We start from the raw sequence: 21,064 nt of genomic DNA on the forward strand, positions 1-21,064 counted from the left end.
TCCCTCCCTCATCGGATTTCTTCCCCCAAGTCAACTGCGCTATTAAAATAAGGAGGATTGTCAAGCCTTACAAAATTCAGTGAGGCCAATTCTCCCTGCTGCAGGTACAAAATCAGTTTATAGTTTGCACATTGAGAGTTCAAAGAAAAACTTACTGATGTATGCAGGTAAATTCTGAAAACTGCATATGCTGCGATAGTGCAGGTGTGGTTGGTAACTCCTTTCAACTGTTCTGGGGGAAAATGTCCAGTTAAAAACTAAGCTTTTGAGATGGGTGGAGGCCTTGACAAAAATGTGAATACAGGAAACTTTGGTTTATCCGGAGGTTAACTGTCCGGAATGCTCGAGCCACCGGCAAAAATCAGGAGCCGTTTCGTTAGGGTTTTTTTTCTTTTCGTTGCTTTTTTTTTCCCACCAGTCAGGCTCTGCAAGCTCTCGCTGAAGCTGTTGCTAAGCTACAGAGACGCTTGGAAGGTACGGCCGACTGTTTAGAAGCTGTACAGGGTTTGTTGCCAGATACGGAGCTCAAAATCTCCATATGTTTCAACATTAGCGCTGGTTTGTCCGGCAGTTTTGATGGGACGGCAACAGCTCGGTCCCGTCGGTGCCGGATAGCACAAAGTTTCCTGTAAAAGGTATTAAAAGACAAAGATACAATTTTATTAGTAAATTTAATCATGTTATTTTGAAATATGCAATTCTTCATATCTTTATTTTGTTTAAAAGTTCCGATTAAAGATGCATTCACTGGAAAATAAATTGTAAATAGAATGGCTCCAGTGAAACTTGCATCCAGTACTTCCAAATCTCAATCAAACTTCTGTGAGAACTGCACATTTGCTGCATTTTTTAACGTTTGTCTGCATATTTTCTGTAAATACACCAGTGTGAATGCATCAAGCAAATAAAAGGTAAAAACAATGAAAAGGTTTTCATACTTTTCTATAACTGTTTATGAATAGTATACATAAAAGGATAAAGTTTACTCACTGGTTTCTTTTTTTTTCCTCAATCACTGCTTTTTTTTCCCCTTCTGATTTCTGTGTTTCTTCCCCTCCTAACATTTCTTTAGTTTTGCCTTTTATTTTTCTGCTATTTCTCCTCAGTTCTCTTCTGGGCTTGCAAGGCCAGGAACCCAGATTAAACAACATGGGTGCTACAGTAAAATAGCTACTGAGAATTTATAAGAAAACTGAGATTGTGAATTCTCTCAAAAAAATCTCAGCGGCTATTTCATTAGTTAGCATGGTCACTAGAAATTTCATAGATCAGCCAGTTTCACAAATTGTTTACTTGTATTTGTATACCCACAAAGTTCAGTAAAATACAGGAATATTCAAAGGGTCGGGAGCACAGCATCAGTAAATTTGAATGTAGAGCCCAAAATATGGATCAGGGTTGTTGTATCAATTAATTGTTGTGACCACAGCAAATCACGAAAACCAGAATATAAGCAAAGAGACTTGCATAAAGCATCAGCCTTGGCTCAGCAGTAACACTCTCACCTTGGAGTCAAGTGGTGATGGGTCTAAAGCCCCACTCCAGAGACATAAGCTCAGAATTTAGGCTGGCATTTCAGTGCAGTAGGGAGGTGCCGTCTTTCTGATGTGATGCTAAATTGATGCCCATCCACCAAAAGATCCCATGCCACTATTCGAAGAAGAGTAGAGGAGTTCTCTGTGTCCTCGCCAACACTTATCCTTCAACCAACATCACTAAAGACAGATTATCTGGTCTTCATCAAATTGCTGCTTGTGGGACCTGGCTGTGCACAAATTGGTTGCCACGTTTGCCTACATTACAACAGTGACTACTCTTTAAACGTACTTCTGAGATCGATAGATTTTTGGGCACCAAGGGATACGGGGATAGGGCGGGAAAGTGAAGTTGATAAAGAAGTTCAGCCATAATTTATTGAATGGCGGAGCAGGCTCGAGGGGCATGCACCTATTTCTTATGTTCATTAGCTGTGAAGCACTTAAGGACGTCATCAGGACATGAAAGGCACTATATAAATGCAAGTTCTTTCTTTCTCCATTGGGGCTAATTGGATTGAGCAACAGAAGTGAAAGAGAGAATATGATTTAAATGTTTACTGGAGAAAGTGGGTAATCACACAACCAAATAATGTATTTACTTATTCACGGATTGTCATAACCACACTAGCCATTCCAGAGTACAACAGTGTAAACTATATTTTAACTACGTATATATAAACTATATTTAAACATGGTCCATCTCCGACTCTTCCCTTCCTTGACTTCTCCGTCTCCATTTCTGGCGATCGGCTTTCGACAAACATCCACTACAAGCCCACTGACTCCCACAGCTACCTGGACTATACTTCCTCCCACCCCTCCTCCTGTAAGGACTCTATTCCATTCTCCCAGTTTCTCCGTCTCCGCCACGTCTGTTCTGACGATGCCACCTTCCACACCAGTGCTTCCGACATGTCTTCCTTTTTCCTCAACCGAGGATTCCCCTCTACTGTGGTTGACACGGCCCTTGACCTTGTCCGTTCCATTTCCCGCACTTCTGCTCTTGCCCCTTTCCCTCCCTCCCAGAACCATGACAGGGTTCCCCTTGTCCTCACCTTTCACCCCACCAGCCTCCACATTCAACGGATCATCCTCCGCCACCTCCAACGTGATCCCACCACCAAACGCATCTTCCCCTCACCTCCCCTTTCAGCATTCCGTAGGGACTGCTCCCTCCGCGACACCCTGGTCCACTCCTCAATCACCCCGAACAGCCATTCCCCTTCGCTTGGCACCTTCCCGTGCAAGCGCAGGAGATGCAACACATGCCCTTTTACCTCCTCCCTTCCCACTGTCCTGAGCCCCAAACATCCCTTCCAGGTGAAACAGCGATTTACTTGTACTTCTTGCAATTTAGTATACTGTATTCGCTGCTCACGATGCGGTCTCCTCTACATTGGGGAGACCAACCACAGATTGGGTGGCCGCTTTGCGGAAGACCTCTGTTCAGTCCGTAAGGGTGACCCTGAGCTTCCGGTCGCCTGTCACTTTAATTCACCGCTTCACTCCCACTCTGATCTCTGTGTCCTCGGCCTATTACATTGTTCCAATGTAGCTCAACGTAAGCTCGAGGAACAGCACCTCATCTTTCGATTAGGCACTTTACAGCCTTCTGGACTCATCATTGAGTTCAACAATTTCAAACTATAACCCCTGCCCCCATTTTTCATGCTGTATGATTTTGCCATTCCCATTTGCAACATTTTATCTTTCCTGCCTCTTACAAAAGCACAGTTTGTTCCTTCAATTCCTTCCCGCCCCCACCCCCCACCACCCACCCCCGTCTCTGCACCTGCTTAATATCTGTTACATCTCCAGCTTTTTCCAGTTCTGATGAAGGGTCCCAGACCTGAAACGTTGACTCTGTTTCTCTCTCCACGGATGCTGCCTGGCCTGCTGAGTTTTTCCAGCGTTTTGTTGTTATTTCAGATTTCCAGCATCTGCAGTATTTTGCTATTGTAAACTAGATTTTACTCGTGTAGAAAAAGTGATCATACAAATGCTTTGGAGACTTTTTGTGCTTTGCAGCAAATCACGCCAATTACAAAAATTGCCACGATTTAACTAAATACCAAATTTAATGTGTAATTTATTCCTTACTTCTATCAAGTTATTTACAGTACTTAAAGGTAAATTGCAGGATATTTATTTGAGAAGATACTGAATCTTACCAAACTCAAGTCTGCTGAAGTCTAATGTAATCTGTAGGTATGTCTAACAATTAAAGTCCCATCCATATTATTGCAACTTCCAGATCACCATGTCACACCTACATGGGAGAAAATAAATGGGCACCAATGAATGATAGGCATCCACAATAATAGACATCTTAAAATAAAGGCACAATACAAATCTATTCCAAACAGAATTCCAATCTGAACTCAATGTATTAAACTACGTTCCATTCATTCCACACATAGAATTCCCGATCCAAAGCACAAAATGTTCCTTGATTAGATTGTCATTGCTCAACACAAGGTAGGTCAGCTCATTGATCATCTTTCGTACATACTGCACGAAAGTCTCAGTTTAGACGTAGCCACCCATGACCAACGTAAGATGGCAGTAGGTACAAGTAATATTATAAATAGCTCTTTTTTAAAAATTGTAGTCTATGGAAATGCTGGCCCAAATATATTTCTTGACAAAACTAGCTATGGTTATCGGGATTTAATTTAGCAATGTTTACAGTACAACTGCAGTACCAGAAACCATTTCAAGTCCAACATTAAGAGCAAACAAACTATTTATATAACAGATTGCACATCCTCAGGAAGACCTAAAGCATTTCACAACCAAGAATTTACTTTTAAAGCGTTAATTATGGTTAGGAAGTAGGTAAACTCTGAATTTACAGCTGAACTTGTAGTGTAAATGCACCAATATCATATTTGAGCAAGAGCAGAAGATGTTTTTTTCCCCAGAAACTTGTTTTTTTTTCTCTAATCCAGTGATACTAAGGCCCAACTACTGTCCCTGCTTTGTTCAGCTAACGCAGTTCAGGAATCCAATGGTCTATATGATTTACTGCTACATTAGGTGGTGCTTTTACCCAATGGACCAATGGGCAGAACATGACTTTGCACAAAAATGTGCAGTTCAGCCTCCAGAGAATAAGATAATGAATATGTTACAGATAGTATGACATTAATTTAGGACCAGCAGAAATTTCCAAAGCAGATACAATGAAATGCACTACTAATCAGTTAGCTATTACAATAGTAATGACATCTCATTGATTATGAGTCACACAACTATATAGGCACCGTTTCTTAATACACTACCATTAAACAGAAGAAAACTCTTTCTACTATTTATGAAGTAACCAATCTCAATGCCAACAATAAAAGGAAAAAGTTTCAGCATTCTTAAGTGGCTATTTTGGGTAAGGTTATTCTCATGAATTGAACAACCAATAGAAGACTAATACCTGCAGACATTTTCATATAAGTTTCCAAGAATTATAGTGCTAGGCTCTAGGCACTGTAAGAAAAAAAAAAAATCAGCAATTTCGCATGGGGGGCGATTTTAACGGAAAGCGGGACCCGTATGGGTGTGACGTGGGGCAGGCGGTGTGCCCGAACGACGTTATCAGCACGAGGCCTAGCCGATTTTAATGGCTGGGCCTCATTACCATATGATTGGTGGGCTGGCCAGCAAATTGAGTCAGCAGCAGGACACCCACCCGCCCAAATTTGTGGGGAATTTCCGTCAGGACTCCCGAGGCACCATATTTCAAGGGAGAATGTACCTCTTCAAAATGATTTTAAATCACTGTATTGAGTTCAGAGTTTGATTCTGTTACATGTTGGATAGCACTGCAATGAGAGGAAAGTTGCCTTCAGGTTCTCGGACTCCACCCTAGAGATGTTGTTAGCAGAGGTTAGGGCCGGGAGGGAAGTGCTTTCCCATAAAGTGGGAAGAGGATGCCCAACAGACTCACTCAGAAAGCTTGAAGACACGTACAAGATCAAGTGAGTTCTTGTAGCATCACCCCAAGGATCTGGATACAGTGTAAGAAGAGGTTCAATGACCTCACAAGATCAGCAAAGGTGATTACAGCTCCTCCTTGCCCCATCTCCTGCATTGCACTGGTTACAGTCCCTTCCTTCCCTCCCCCAGCATTCAGAGCACTTACCACCTCTGCATGACATCCCTCACCACCAATCACAAGGGCCCACTGTAACATTTGCATATTGAATTATCATTGGCCTGCAGGCATCTGTAAGGAATACCTATTATTTTCACATGTGATCACATGCTGAGTTGTCATTGGCCTGTAGGCATCTGTAAGGGGTCCTAACTCCATCTTGTCCCCACTGTGCTGCATGATTGAGATCACAGACCTCATGCTTCATAAAACAATTAAACTGTAATACTTCGTTGTCCTGCAAGTTATTATTTTTGTACAAGGTGTGCAAAACAAGACATGGTGTGAGAACAGGGATTTGAAATGGACATCGTTGGAGCTCCCTTACCTCGAATGAATTGGGAATCTTTGAACTTACATAGAGAATGGTGCAAGTTCAAGCAACACGTGCAGTTAATGCTCTCGGGTCCGTTGAAAAGCAAAGGGGAGGAAGAAAGATGCAGCTACCTACTCCTGTGGATCGGAGAAAAAGGGAGAGACATTTTTAACACATGGTCTCTCACCGCGGATGAAGCAAAGGTACTGAAAAGTTATTTTGACCGTTTTGAAGCATATGTGATGCCCAAGACAAATACGATATTCGCTAGGTATAAGTTTCAGGAGAAAGTACAAGGAGCTAGTGAGTCGTTTGAACAGTTCGTGACTGAGTTAAAACTGCTGGTAAAAGACTGTGTATATGCAGATAAAGATGAGATGGTCAGAGACCGCATCGTGTTTGGAATACATTCAGCTAAAGTGAAAGAGAAACTTTTGAATATTGGGTCCGGGCTAACGCTGGACAAAGCTATGGACATAGCTAGATCACACGAGATAGCCCAAGCACAGTTGAAAACCATAACCGGCGCCACAAACAGCTCGAGTGAACAGACAGTGCACGCAGTTAATAGACACACACCAAAAAACACCGCCCAGAGAGCGTGTTTCAGAGTTCTAAAAATGAGCGACACAGACATAAAATGCTTCAAAAACTGTGGATATTGTGGAAACAAGATGCATGGAGAAAAGAAGCATTGCCCCGCCAAAGGAAGGCAATGTGCTAAATGGAACCACTTTGCTAAAGTTTGCAGGACTGCTTTCGGAAGAGCAGTACACACAGTGAGTGACAGCCAAATGCCAGATAGTCAAATGCAGAGGAACTGTTTATTGATTCTGTGTCACAATAAAAACATATTTCAGAGACTGAGCAATCCTTTGCCGATATTGAGATAGGAAAACAGGGCACAGAGCTTAGGTTTAAACTGGACACTGGAGCTCAGGTTAATGTAATTCCTCTGAGTGAGTATCACAGCTTGAAGGATGAGTGTGAGCTACAGCCCACCTCACGCAGACTGACCGGCTATGGGGGTGAGCAGCTCATTGTAAAAGGCACATGCGTGATGAAATGCAAGTACAAAGAAAGCGACATGATGTTGGACTTTTACATTGTTGACACTCGAGCACCTCCAGTGCTAGGTCTAAAGGCATGTTTAGACATGGACCTCGTCAAGCTAGTGCTATAATTGACAGCACTACTTGAGAAGCAGACAGTCATGGAGGAGTTTGCTGACGCTTTCAAAGGAATCGGACTATTCCCAGGTGAATGCACTATTCACCTTGACCCAGCAGCAACCCCTGTGGTTTGCCCACCGAGAAGGATACCCCTTGCTCTACGTAGTCGCCTGAAGGAGGAGCTGCAGAGCATGGAGAATACAGAAATCATCGTCCGTGAAACAGAACCGACAGACTGGGTCAACACGTTAGTAGTGGTTGAGAAACCACGTACAGGCAAGCTCAGAGTCTGTCTCGACCCGAGAGATTTGAACAAGGCTATCAAACGCCCTCACTACCCTCTACCAACGTTAGATGACATCACACCCAAGCTAGTGGGAGCACGTTACTTCGTGCATCCATTACACTGATCAGGATACTGGACTATCAAGCTCATGGAAGAGTCATCTAAGTTAACAAGGTTCAACACACCATTTGGACGCTACCAATTTCTGCGTTTACCATTTGGTCTTATCTCAGCTCAGGATGAATTCCAGCGGAACATCGACGAAACCTATGAAGGCCTCGACGGAGTAGTCGCAATCGTAGACGACATCCTCATCTATGGCAGGAATAGAGAGGAACATGACAGGAACCTCCGTGCGATGCTACAAAGATCACAGGAGAAAGGTATCCGGCTCAACCCCGAGAAAAGCATAATCGGATCCACCGAGATCAGTTATTTCGGGCATCGCCTCTCAACTGATGGCATTAAGCCGGATCCAGAGAAAATCTCCGCCATCAAGAAGATGGAGCTGCCGAAAAACCGCGCAGAGCTAGAGACAGTACTAGGCATGGTTAACTACTTAGCCAAGTTTGCCCCGAGCCTCTCCGAAATCAACGCACCCATGCGTCAGTTGCTCAAACAATCCAATGAGTTCCTGTGGGACAAACAACATGACACAGCATTTCAGAAAATGAAAGACCTAATCACCAGAGAACCAGGACCAGTTCTTGCCTACTTCGACCCCAACAAAGAGCTCAGACTACAAGTGGACGCGTCAAAGTACGGACTAGGTGCAGTATTACTGCAAGAAGGAAAGCCCATCGGCTACGCTTCCAGATCTCTCTCAGACAGTGAAATCAACTATGCTCAAATTGAGAAAGAGCTATATGCAATTCTGTTTGGATGTAAGCGTTTCCACCAGTACGTCTATGGCCGACAAGTCATTGTGGAATCCGACCACAAGCCCCTCGAGTCAATCATGAGGAAACCACTAGCTGCAGCTCCACCAAGGCTACAGAGAATGATCCTTCAGCTGCAGAAGTACGGCTTCACAATCATTCACCATCCAGGCAAAGACATTCCTGTCGCAGACACGCTCTCCAGAAAGTCTCTTAGCTACCAGGACAGCAGCCTCAGTGAAGGCATGGATGTGCAGGTGCACAACAGTTTACCTGTGAGTGACTCAAAACTGAAGGAGATCCAAGCAGAAACAGAGAAAGATGCACAACTCACACTGCTGAGCAAAGTCATACATGAAGGATGGCCCGAGGAAAGGAGGAAATGCCCTCAGAGCATATCTGAATTCTGGAACCACAGAGACGAACTGTCACAAATCAACGGAATCATCTTCAAAGGGGAGAAAATCATCATTCCTACCAGTCTCAGAGAAGAGATGTTGACAAAAAATTCATGCTGGACATATGGGCATGGAAAAATGCAAACAAAGAGCATGTGACATTATGTTTTGGCCCGGAATGTGCAAACACATTGAGGACATTGTCGGAAAATGTTCCATTTGTCTAGAACGCCGCCCATCAAATGTCAAAGAGCCCATGATACCTCACCGTTTCCCAGACAGGCCCTGGCAGGTCGCGGCAACGGATCTGTTCACATGAAACAACGAGGACAACTTCAAGTCACCAGCACAGCTGTTGATGAGCCGCAGACTTCGCTCCAAGCAAGTGCATGCAAAATGTGTACAGAGACAGCAACACCAAAAGAGATACTATGACAGGTCAGCTAGACTACTGCCGCCGCTGCACAATGGAGAATCCGTCAGAATCCAGGAGCATGACTACTGGAAGCCAGCAGTCGTCATCCAGCCAGCTGACACTGAGCGATCGTATCACGTCCGCACCCCAGAAGGACAGGTGTACCGCCGCAATCGCAGGCACCTCCTGAACACCAAGGAACAACACCGTCATTCCGACAAGAGGATCAGTTCAACAGAGTGTGATGAACAGAGCAATACACAAAACACATCATACTTACCTGAACCTAAACCTGAACCGGAATTGTTGACCGATTCAGGAGCATGCTCAGTTGCATACCACCCAAGGTCGGGACGCGAGGTCAAGCCTAGAGTTATCCTTGACTTGTAAACTGTCAAAGGGTGTAGGCGGATCGCTGCCTTAAAAAAAAACTGTACATCATTATTGAAACGTTGAGATGTTTTCAGTGCTAGTTAAATGCTGAGTTTACTTATGTTTATGCTACTGAGAACATTATGTAGAAGAAGGTTTAAAAGTAATGCATAACATTTTTCTTTTAAAAGGGGATGTAACATTTGCATATTGAATTATCATTGGTCCGCAGGCATCTGTAAGGAATACCTATTATATTCACATGTGATCACATGCTGAGTTGTCATTGGCCTGTAGGCATCTGTAAGGGGTCCTAACTCCATCTTGTCCCCACTGTGCTGTATGATTGAAATCACAGACCTGATGCTTCATAAAAGAGTTTAAACTGTAATACTCGGTTGTCCTGCAATTTATTATTTTTGTACAAGGTGTGCAAAACAAGACACCCACTGTACCACCTCTCACTTTCATTCCTAACACACACTCACCTGCTGCTTGCTACCTTCACTGCTTCCACTAACGGCATGTTCTTCTCTTCTGGTGTCAATTGCAGAACCTGCAACTCTTCTATTGCTTGTTCCTCAATTTTTAGTTCCCAATCAACACCACCTCATTATCCTAGCAACTTGCTTCTTCCCCCACTCAGCTAATGCACTACATGTGAGCACATACAAGCTTCACATTAATAGAGTGAAACCCCTTCCTGTTTACCACAGCTCCTGACTGGTCTTGTGGTGCCTTGATGGCAACATGAATGCAGTCTACACTCGGAGAAGTCCAGCCGTTGCTGCAAAACCCAAGGCTCTCATGTTGACTTTACTTGTTCCTCAATTTTTAGTTCCCAAACAAGCAACTGTTCAGCACCTTTTGCATATGCATATCTATGTCCATTTTACTGCAGAGCAGACTTTATTGATGTCACTGAAATATACTAAATTAATATGGGTTGACTTTATTTCAACTGTGAACCGAGTGTTCACTTCCTCCTCCCAATGGCAAAGTACATATCAGAAGCACACAGTTAAGTGGTAGAAGATACACATACCATACTCTATCACAAGGGGAAGCAATAAAAAAGACTTACTTGGCTTAAACAAGATGGCTTCTAATTATCCTCCAGTATTTCTAACCCATTTTCCTCAGTGAAAGCATTTACAGCTTTCCCTTTAACTAACCTGACTGTCCTCGCAGATTTCCTATTAAAAAAAAGCCTCTCTCTCTCTCTGTCAGCCTGTGTCCCATCCGCTCTCTTTTAATCTCTCTCTTCAATGACAGATCAAAGGACATTCCAAAATAACGGATGCGAGGTATTTTTCCCCCATTACCTAGAAATGCCAACGATTTGCTAAATGTTTGGCCTCTGGGGAAAATAATTTCCATTTAGCATATTAACCACCTTTTGTCTAGGTGGCTTTTTTGTGAATATATTTCTCTTAAAAATGCCAACATTAAACGTAACTCTTACTTTCAAATCATTCCTATGTAATCGTCAAAAAAATCCTGGAACGTGACAAAAAATGCTCACTCCGAACAAGCAATCCGTTTAGTCTCCTTCCCGTTCCAAACAGAGGTGACATGGTAGGCTGGTTATGATTTTGGAGATAGATGCCCACATGCTCATGTGGCGACATGCCACCACTGGACATAATCCGCTCACAGCGGCACGGACAGTTTAAGCAGACGCCCCCAGCCGGGGGCCCTTTCCTCCAGCAACTTGTTTCCCGCAGGGACAGGCTGCCGGGAGCACTTCCTGTCTGGGGAGTATTTAAGTGGATGCGCGGGCTTTTCCAGTTCCTCTTTGCCATGAGGTAGAATAAAAGCAGTTGTGTTTTCCTAGCTCTGGTCTCGACTCCCACGTTTGCCGCGGTATCGCAACACTGGTGACCCCGACGCTCAGGACGAATCCTAAGCTAGCATGGCGGAAACAAACGCAGTCACGGTGAAACTACCGGACTTTTGGGAGAACCTGGCCGAAGCCTGGTTTGTTCAAGCTGAGTCCAGATTCCGGCTGAAACACATTACAGTCGACACCACAAAGTACGACTACCTCGTCTCCTCTCTCACCTACGCCACAGTCCCCAAGGTTTGGGCAGCGCTGCAGGATCCACCACCGGAAGGCAAGTACGAACATCTGAAGGCTGCGCTCCTTAAAAAATTTCAAACATCCTCTTACCAGCGCAACAGCCAACTCCTTGACCTCCCCGGCCTTGGTGACGCTTCACCCTCGGATCTGCTTTCCCACATGCTGTCCCTCTCGGACGACAAAAACACCGGCGCCCTCTTACGCACGCTTTTCATTCGGCAGCTCCCCGCCAGCATCCGCCCGCTCATTGTGGAGTCTGGCTCCACGGACCTGAATGACATAGCCGAAAAGGCCGACCGGCTGCTCTCTGCACAGTCCGCTCGCGACGTCGCGCCCGACCTCACGGCAGCGACCACGCGGGCTTCCCGGCCCACTAGGCCCGACCGCCCTACCACTCCGGGTCACTGCTACTACCACACCCATTTTGGCGCTAGGGCCCAACGCTGCACGCCACCGTGTACTTTCAAACCCACCCCCCCCGCACCGGCCCCCGCGATGGCCGCGGGGCAAAAGGGGCCTCTATTGTACGTCACCGACGACAGAACCAACCGCCGATTTCTGTGCGACACACGGGCCCAGCACAGCATCACCCCCGCCTCCGCCCTCGAAATCCAACACGGCACACTGGGTATCACGCTGGCCGCAGCCAATGGCTCTGACATCCGCACATATGGCACCCGCATGGTCACGCTCGACCTCGCGGGCCGCCGCTACCGCTGGGAGTTCCTCACAGCCAAGGTCCTCTGCCCACTCATCGGCGCCGACTTCCTACGCGCCCACGGCCTCCTTGTCGACATTCCGAGGCACCGCCTCGTCGACATCAACACCATGGCCCCCATCCCCGGCGCATTCACCCCGGCCTGTTCGGCCGGCCTGACGACCTACTGCCTCGCCAGAGCCACGGACGACTACTCGGCCCTCCTAGCCGAGTTTCCCGCCCTCACTAACCCGACCTTTTCGGCCAAAGCCGCCAAACACGGTGTGGAGCACTATATCCCCTCCACCGGTCCCCCAGTTTCTGCCCACGCCCGCAGACTCAACCCGGCCCAGCTGGAAATCGCGCGGGCCGAGTTCACCACCATGGAACAACTCGGCATCATCCGCCGCTCCAGCAGCCCTTGGGCCTCACCCCTCCACATCGCCCCCAAGCCCGGCGGAGGCTGGCGCCCTTGCGGGGACTACCGACGCCACCACCCCCAACCGATACCCGGTGCCACACATCCAGGACTTCTCGGCCCGACTGGCCGGACGAACCCTCTTTTCCAAGGTCGACCTGGTGCGCAGTTACCACCAAGTCCCCGTACACCCCGCGGACATCCCCAAAACAGCCGTCATCACCCCATTCGGCCTGTTCAAGTTCCTGAGGATGCCCTTCGGCCTCAAGAATGCAGCCCAGGCTTTCCAGCGCCTTATGGACTCAGTCCTCCGGGACCTGAACTTCCTATTCGTCTATCTAGACGACATTCTCGTGGCCAGCTCCTCCAAACAGGAACACCTCGAACACATTTGCATCCTGTTCGGGCGCCTAACCCAACACGGGCTCATCCTCAGCCCGGCGAAGTGCCAATTCGGCCTAACCGAGATCGATTTTCTCGGTCACCACATCACCCCTGCTGGGGCCGTCCCCCTGCCCAACAAGGTGCAGGCCGTCCAGCAATTCCCCCGTCCCACAACCATCAAGGGCCTCCAGGAGTTCCTCGGGATGGTGAACTTCTACAACAGGTTCATCCCCAGAGCTGCAACCCTCATGAAGCCCCTATACGACTCCCTCCGAGGTAAATCCAGCAAGACGGACGTAGCTTGGACCACTGACACGTCAGCCGCCTTCGACGCCACCAAAAACGCGCTCGCCGACGCCACCCTGCTTGCGCACCCGAGGGCCGATGCCCGGGTCGCGCTCACCACCGACGCCTCCGACCACGCGGTCGGAGCCGTGTTCGAGCAGTGGGTCAATGGCGCGTGGCAGCCACTTGCCTTCTACAGCCGCCAACTGCGCCCCCCGGAGGTCAAATACTCCACTTTCGACCGCGAGCTTCTCGCGCTCCACCTGTCGGTCCGCCATTTCAGGTTCCTCCTGGAAGGCCGCCCCTTCACCGCGTACGTGGACCACAAGCCGCTCACATACGCGATGGCCAAGCACACCGAACCCTGGTCCACTAGGCAGCAACGCCAGCTCGCAGCCGTGTCCGAGTTTACTACGGACATCCAGCACGTCTCCAGTAGAGACAACGTTGTCGCCGACTGCCTTTCCCGTCCCGCCATCTGCGCGAATCACCTCGCGGTCGACTACGCGCAACTAGCAGCGGCCCAGCTCACGGACCCAGACCTCCTCTCGGCGGCTACCAGCCTGCCAGGGCTACGCCTAGCCAAGGTCGCGCACGGGCCCGAAGCCACGGCAGTCACTTGCGACATCTCACTCGGCCAACCCAGGCCGGGCGTCCCTGCAACCTGGCGCCGCCGCATCTTCGACGCGCTCCACGGGCTCTCCCACCCGGGTTCCCGCGCATCCGTCAAACTCCTCTCCCAGCGCTTCGTCTGGCGCGGCCTCAGCAAAGATGTTCGGACTTAGGCCACCTCCTGCCTCGCCTGCCAACGGGCTAAGGTACAGCTGCACACAAAAGCACCCCTGGGAGACTTCGAGGTACCCAGCCGCCGCTTCGACCACGTACACGTCGACATCGTCGGTCCTCTGCCACCATCGCAAGGCCAAACTTATCTCCTCACGATGGTCGACCGCTACACACGCTGGCCTGAGGCAGTGCCGCTGACCTCCACCACCACAGCCGACATCGCCAGGGCGTTCGTTAACACCTGGGTTGCGAGGTTCGGCGTACTGGCCAACATAACCTCCGACAGAGGCGCCCAGTTCACCTCCAAACTCTGGACGGCCACAGCACGCAACCTCGGGGTGACGCTCCACCGAACCACGGCGTACCACCCGCAGGCCAACGGGCTTTGTGAACGCTTCCACAGGTCACTCAAGGCCTCACTCCGCGCCGGCCTGCAGGACAGTACCTGGACTGACCGCCTACCGTGGGTGCTACTAGGCCTGCGCACCGTGGTCAAGGAAGACCTCCAGTCCTCAGCAGCGGAGTTAGTCTACGGACAACCGCTGCGCGTCCCAGGCGAATTCCTTCCGGAGGCTACCACGCCTTGGTCGGCCGAACAGCAGCGGCTCAACTCTTTCTCTTCCGCTCAGCAGTTCGCCCCACTGCTGGTCAACCAACACGGCGAACTCGCACCTCACGTCCCGCCAAATTTACAGCAGGCGCACTTCGTCTTCGTGCGACACGACGCGCACCGCGGGCCCCTGCGACCCCCGTATGACGGACCGTACGAGGTACTACAAACCAGGGACAAGGTCTTCAAGCTGCGACTCGGCGACAGGGTCGACACAGTCTCCATCGACCGGCTCAAACCAGCACACACAGAACCTTGCATACAAGGCTATGGACCAAATGCTGGAAAATGGGATTAGACTGGACAGGGATGGATGGGCGGCGCAGACACGATGGGCCGAAGGGCCTCTTTCTGTGCTGTAAAACTCTATGACTCTATGACTAACAGGTCCCCGTGGCCCGGCCTCCAACTAGAGACCGTCCCGCCAGCAAGCCAGCACAGCCGGCGGCAAACCACCCGGCCCCACCAACTAGACCGGCGACCACTCAGAGCCGCTGCGGCAGAACCATCAGACCACCGTCACGACTCGTCCACTCCTCCTAAGCGGGTTCTGGGGGGCGCTCTGTGGCGACACGCCACCACTGGACATAATCCGCTCACGGCGGCACGGACAGTTTAAGCAGACGCCCCCAGCCGGGGGCCCTTTCCTCCAGCAACTTGTTTCCCACAGGGACAGGCTGCCGGGAGCACTTCCTGTCTGGGGAGTATTTAAGTGGATGCGCGGGCTTTTCCAGTTCCTCTTTGCCATGAGGTAGAATAAAAGCAGTTGTGTTTTACTAGCTCTGGTCTCGACTCCCACGTTTGCCGCGGTATCTCAACACTCACTTCTTTGTCATCTATAATGCTCAGCACTTTAAGGAAACTTGCCACAAGGAAAAAATGTAATGCTGTCTCATGCTGCTGGCTGTATTCCATGGGGAAAGTGATGAAAGAGCTGGCCCTGGCAAGCAAAGCATCTATCACCTGCTTCATGCACCAGTGGATTGTGGATTGAATAATTTGGCATATATCTTCTGAGGTGGGGAATTTAAATTCAGTTAATTAAATAAATCTGGAATATAAAGCTAGTATCAGTAATGGTGACCATGAAACTACCGGATTATCGTAAAAACCCATCTGGTTCACTGATGGAAGGAACGCTTAACTACCCTCTGAAATTGCAGCTCACCACCACCTTCTCAAGGGTAATTAGGGATGCGCAATAAGTGCTGGCCTTGCCAGCAACACCCACATTCCCTGAACGAATAAAAAAAAAAATTCAGCTCACAAGGGGGGTACTATTGTTACACATCTGGCTTATGTTATTATATAACAATGCCTTTAAACATATACCCAAGAAGCCTTAAACATGTAACAGGGATATTGAGCGAATATCCTTTAATAGACTTGGTATTCTATCCATGCAGAGGACATTCTAACTAATTAACAAATTTCTTTTTAAAACATTGTGTTTCTCTGCATAGTTAAAATAATTGGTTTCAATCACAAGTCAAAATCAGCTTGCAACCCACAAAATGTTGCTTTAAAATAATTTTCTAATCAAAGAGCCTCTCATTTCATGCATCAACTGAATCTGGTCATACAAGATATAATCTTTGTGCTCCTTCCTTTTGAAGAACATATTCCTGTTGCATAATATCCAAAATGAGAGTCCTCTTTAAAACAGTACAATCCCCAAATGGTATGCTGGACAATGCACCTCCTGGTGTGACAGATTCCTACAGACCACAAAAGTACCAGGTGTAATCGCCAGTCTGTGCTGAATTGGCTGATCTCAGCCACAGCACTATAACTGGCCTCTGTAACCTATGGGCCAGTTAAGTGGGGGGGGGGGGGGGGGGGGAAGGAAAAAGTTTGGAATCTCTGCTCCTAAGTACTATGTAATGACACCTGCAGATTTATGCTTGCATGAACCTATCACAAGTATATCCCAGAGTATCATCAATGAAACCAACAGTTTGGAGCAAAGTTGTTTGAGCAACAGAGGCATTATTAAAGATACTTCACACCCAAAATGCATTCCCATAAACCTTATACCCTAAGCTGATCTCCTGTGGCATTGCACACAGGGTATCAAGATAAAGCGTAGTTTTTAGGTAAAGCAGGGTTAGAGGGTAATAATAAATGTATCAAACCATGCAAGTGTAACAACAACAACTTGTATTTATATGTATTTAAGTGTAATTCAGTTGTCGTCTTAAGTCATACATTCTGTCCTTACTAGTCTTTTTCTATTATAAATTCCTACATCTACATTTGTAATGAAAACTGCCATGTAAACTTGGCATGCTATACTGATACTCTCCTGCCAGTGGAGGAGTGCTGTAGTACCAGCATTGAGGGGAGGGGGTAATCACATTGTGCCAAGTTCACATAGGCAGATCCATTGGTCCGGATTTTGCATGATGACAACAGCAACAACTTATATTTATATAGCGCATTTAACGTAATAAAATGTCCCATGGCGCTTCATAGAAGTGTTACCAAAAAAAAAAAATTAACACCGAGCCATATAAGGCAATGTTAGGGCAGATGATGAAAAGCTTGGTGCAAGAGGTAGGTTTTAAGGAGCGTCTTAAAGGAGGAGAGAGAAAAGTGGAGAGGCACAGAGATTTATGGAGGGAATTCCAGAGCTCTCCATCAGCTCTCATCGTAATAGCGAAGCAAGTCAGACAGCAACTTCTGGCATCCGCACATGTGCATTTAAATGCGGAAATCCGGAAGTTGCTGTCAGAGATACCCTGCTCCTCCAGTGTGCACTGTAACAGTCCTCACTGAAATCAATGCAATGGTGTGAACTTGGGGTACTTGCCCACTAGTTCCCCACTAAAGACGGCAGCAAAAGTTAGGGCTGGTTCATTCAGGAGTAAATTGAAAAAATTTAACGGTGTGATAATTGATAATTACTGCCAAACAACCTCTCTGGTTCCAAAAATGTAACCTTTACAAGAGTGGAGCCATATTCAGATTAATGTTAGAGATTTAATTTTTTTTTAAACTTTTTCTGTCTGTCTCTTAATCCCATCGGTCTATCCCAATCTTTTTCTGCTTACGATACATGATCTAATTCTAATTTATACTTCCTGGTTTAGACTCGGCGTGTCTCTGAGGAGTCTTCAATCTGATTAGTTGGAGAACCTTGCTATTTCTTGCCCTGCTCGGAGATCCCCTGTAGAGGGCGCTGTGCTGGATCAGACGCCGGGTTAGACCAAGTCTCTGCTCGAAAGCCCGAGAAAACTTTGTGGCAGCTGTCAACGTAGTGAACGCTGAGCGCTGTTCCTTCACCGCTGACCGCAAAATCCGGGCCAATGTAAATCTGGTCATTGGAATTTATAATGGGAAAAGATGACAGAAAACACATAAATGCAAAACGTTTCATATATTATAGATTATTGGATTGTGTTTTTAAATATTTCCTGTGCCAATAGAAATTTATTGATTTAGAAAAATGAGATTCATAAATGGCAAATTTTCTACAGTAAGCTTCAATTGCATAATAGCAAGTTTGATTTGAGTTACAATGGGCCTTATTCAAAACCATTTTGAAAACTACATGACAGCTCTGAATAATACCTTTATAACACATTTTCCCTTTAAACCAACATAAATTTTAATTGATTACCAGTCATATTACGTCCGTGAATGATTGAGACATGGACAGCAGGAGTTGAACAAAACACGTCTTTACTGATGGAAGTCAATAGTGAAGCTGAAACAACAGAGGCTCACTAGCGCCTTTTGTACAGGGGTGGTCACTGCCGGTACTGCAGTCTGAGACCAGTTATTCTCTTAAAAGGTACAGACACAACAATTCCTCCCCTTTTAGATAAACAGTACATAACATTCATTTAACAACTAAATGATAACTAATTACAATCACAATTACGGTTGCTAGGTACATTGGTTAAGTTTAAGTAATTATAAGTTCAGTCTTTGAGGAGGCTTCCTGATTCTGTCTGGATAACGCCTCTTTGGGGTATCAGGTTCTTCTGGCAAGGTTGAGTCAGGATTAATGTCGTTGTTTGGTTCATCTGCTTCCAATATTACCGGTTCTGCGGTAGCTGCAATTGGAACGTCGATTTCATTACCAGGTGTATCAGATCGTGGTGTGGAGTTGACGTTTTCCAGTGACTCTAGAATCTGGTCAGCATGGCGTCTTACAATGCTCTCCCCAACGGCCACGGTATACATGAGAGGTCCTTGTCGTGTACAAATCGTTCCTGGCTGCCATTTCTCTGTGCGGTAGTCCCGGGCCAAAACTGGTTGACCTATCTTAAAACTCCTGGTCGGCCTTTCATTCATATTCTGAAACTGCCTGTTCTCCACATCTCTTCGGATGTTTGGCTTAACCAAATCCAAGCGGCATCGTAGTCTTCGATTGAAGAACATCATGGCTGGAGTTTGGTTGGTAACTGCATGTGTCGCATTCCGGTAGGCAAACAAGAAGTTGTCCACCTTGTGTTGCAGGGGTATCTCTTCATTACGCATTGCCTTGATAGCCTTCTTGAATGTTTGGACAAACCTCTCGGCCAATCCATTAGTGGCTGGATGATACGGGGCAGATGTATAATGCTTAACACCATTGTTCTTTAAGAACCTCCGGAACTCTTCAGACACAAACTGTGGTCCATTGTCAGAGCAAATCTGTTCAGGCAGCCCATTCCTGGCGAATATGGTTCGTAAAACTGTGATAGTTTTTTCCGTGGTGGTTGAGGACATTTTTATTACCTCTGGCCACTTTGAATGTGCATCCACCGCAATTAAAAACATCGAGTCCATGAAGGGACCAGCAAAATCAATGTGCACCCTTTGCCATGGAGATGAGGGCCACTCCCATGGATGCAGAGGAGCTTGTGGTGGGGCTTTTTGGACCTTCTGGCATCCTGCACAGCTCTTGGTCATCTCTTCGATTTCTCTATCGATTCCCGGCCACCACACAAACACCCTGGCTAAGTTCTTCATTTTTACCCCGCCCAGATGACCCTCATGAAGCTCATTGAGCACTCTATCCGTCAACTTAGGTGGAATTACTACTCTGGATCCACACATCAAGGTTCCTCTGCACACTGACAGCTGTTCTCTTCTCGGCGAGAATGCGGGCAGCAGTGGTTCGCCATGTGCTGGCCATCCCTTCACCGTTAAATCATAGACCCGTGATAGTGTCGGGTCATTCCGTGTTTCCTTTTCTATGTTTGCATTCGTCACAGGGAGACATTCGACTATGGTCGAGTGGAATAACTCCATTGGATCCACTGCAAGGTCGTCTTCTTCCACCGTCGGCAACGGTAGGCGTGACAATCCATCAGCATTTCCATGCTGTTTAGTTCCTTTGTACTCGATGTCATATTGGTGTGCCCCTAGGAAAAGGGACCACCTCTGCAGCCTTTGTGCTGTCATTATCGGTACGCCCTTCTGAGGGTTGAAAATGGAGACAAGAGGTTGATGATCGGTTAGTAGAGTAAATTTTTGACCGTGCAGGTAGTGATTGAACTTCTTCACCCCCCACACTAGGCTGAGGGCCTCTCTGTCAATCTGGGCGTAGTTACGCTCGGCAGAAGTTAACGAGCGTGACGCAAAAGCTATCGGCCTCTCTAAACCATCAAGGAATTTATGCGACAGTACCGCCCCAATGCCGTAGGGAGACGCATCACACGCCAGTCTGATCGGCAGTGCTGGGTTGTAGTAAGCCAATACTTCCCTTGACGTGATTAAGTCCTTACTCTTCTGAAAGGCCTGCTTACAATCATCACTCCTTTTCCATGCTACCCCCGTTCGTAGCAGGGCGTTCAGTGGGTGCAGAATTGTCGACAAATTCGGCAAAAACATATGGTAGTAATTCACCAATCCGAGGAATGACCTCAGTTGCGACACATTTTCAGGCGCTGGGGCCTTAACAACCGCTTCAATTTTGTCAGGGGACTTATGTAACCCCTCTTCATCAATCACGTGGCCAAAATACGATAGCTGTTTCTTAAAAAATTCGCACTTGGGGCGGTTGGCTCGCAGCCCATGTTCCCGTAGTCTAGTGAGCACCTGTTCTAGGTTGTTAAGGTGTTCACTGTCATCTTCACCTGTCACAAGGATGTCGTCCAAGTAACACTGAGTCCCCGGAATCCCTTGCAGGACTTGTTCCATCGCTCTTTGCCATATCGCCGGAGCCGATGCTACTCCAAATACCAACCGATGATACTGGTAAAGACCTTTGTGAGTGTTTATCGTGAGATACTTCCTAGAGGACTCTTCAACCTCCATCTGCAAATATGCTTGTGCTAGGTC

The 21,064-nt window shown here is 47.3% G+C and overlaps 1 protein-coding gene across 14 annotated transcripts in view; it reads right to left on the reverse strand.

The window, feature by feature from the left end:
• Positions 1-21,064, reverse strand: part of stk33 (serine/threonine kinase 33) — a 219,042-nt gene that overhangs the window by 135,292 nt on the left and 62,686 nt on the right. For 7 of the 14 annotated variants that reach the window (XM_086007923.1, XM_086007926.1, XM_086007933.1 and 4 more), the window contains 2 exons: positions 3,710-3,807; positions 156-232 (listed from right to left, as the gene is read on the reverse strand). The exons of 2 other annotated variants lie outside the window; for them this stretch is intronic. The gene's annotated coding sequence lies outside the window, so the exon portion shown is untranslated. The remainder of the gene's footprint in view (positions 1-155; positions 233-3,709; positions 3,808-21,064) is intronic. 5 more of the 14 variants (XM_086007925.1, XM_086007934.1, XM_086007936.1 and 2 more) reach the window with 2 other exon arrangements.

Source organism: Somniosus microcephalus, chromosome 15 (genome assembly GCF_052327205.1).
Source record: "Somniosus microcephalus isolate GS21.2 chromosome 15, FLI_Smic_1.0, whole genome shotgun sequence".
Classification (NCBI taxonomy): domain Eukaryota; kingdom Metazoa; phylum Chordata; class Chondrichthyes; order Squaliformes; family Somniosidae; genus Somniosus; species Somniosus microcephalus.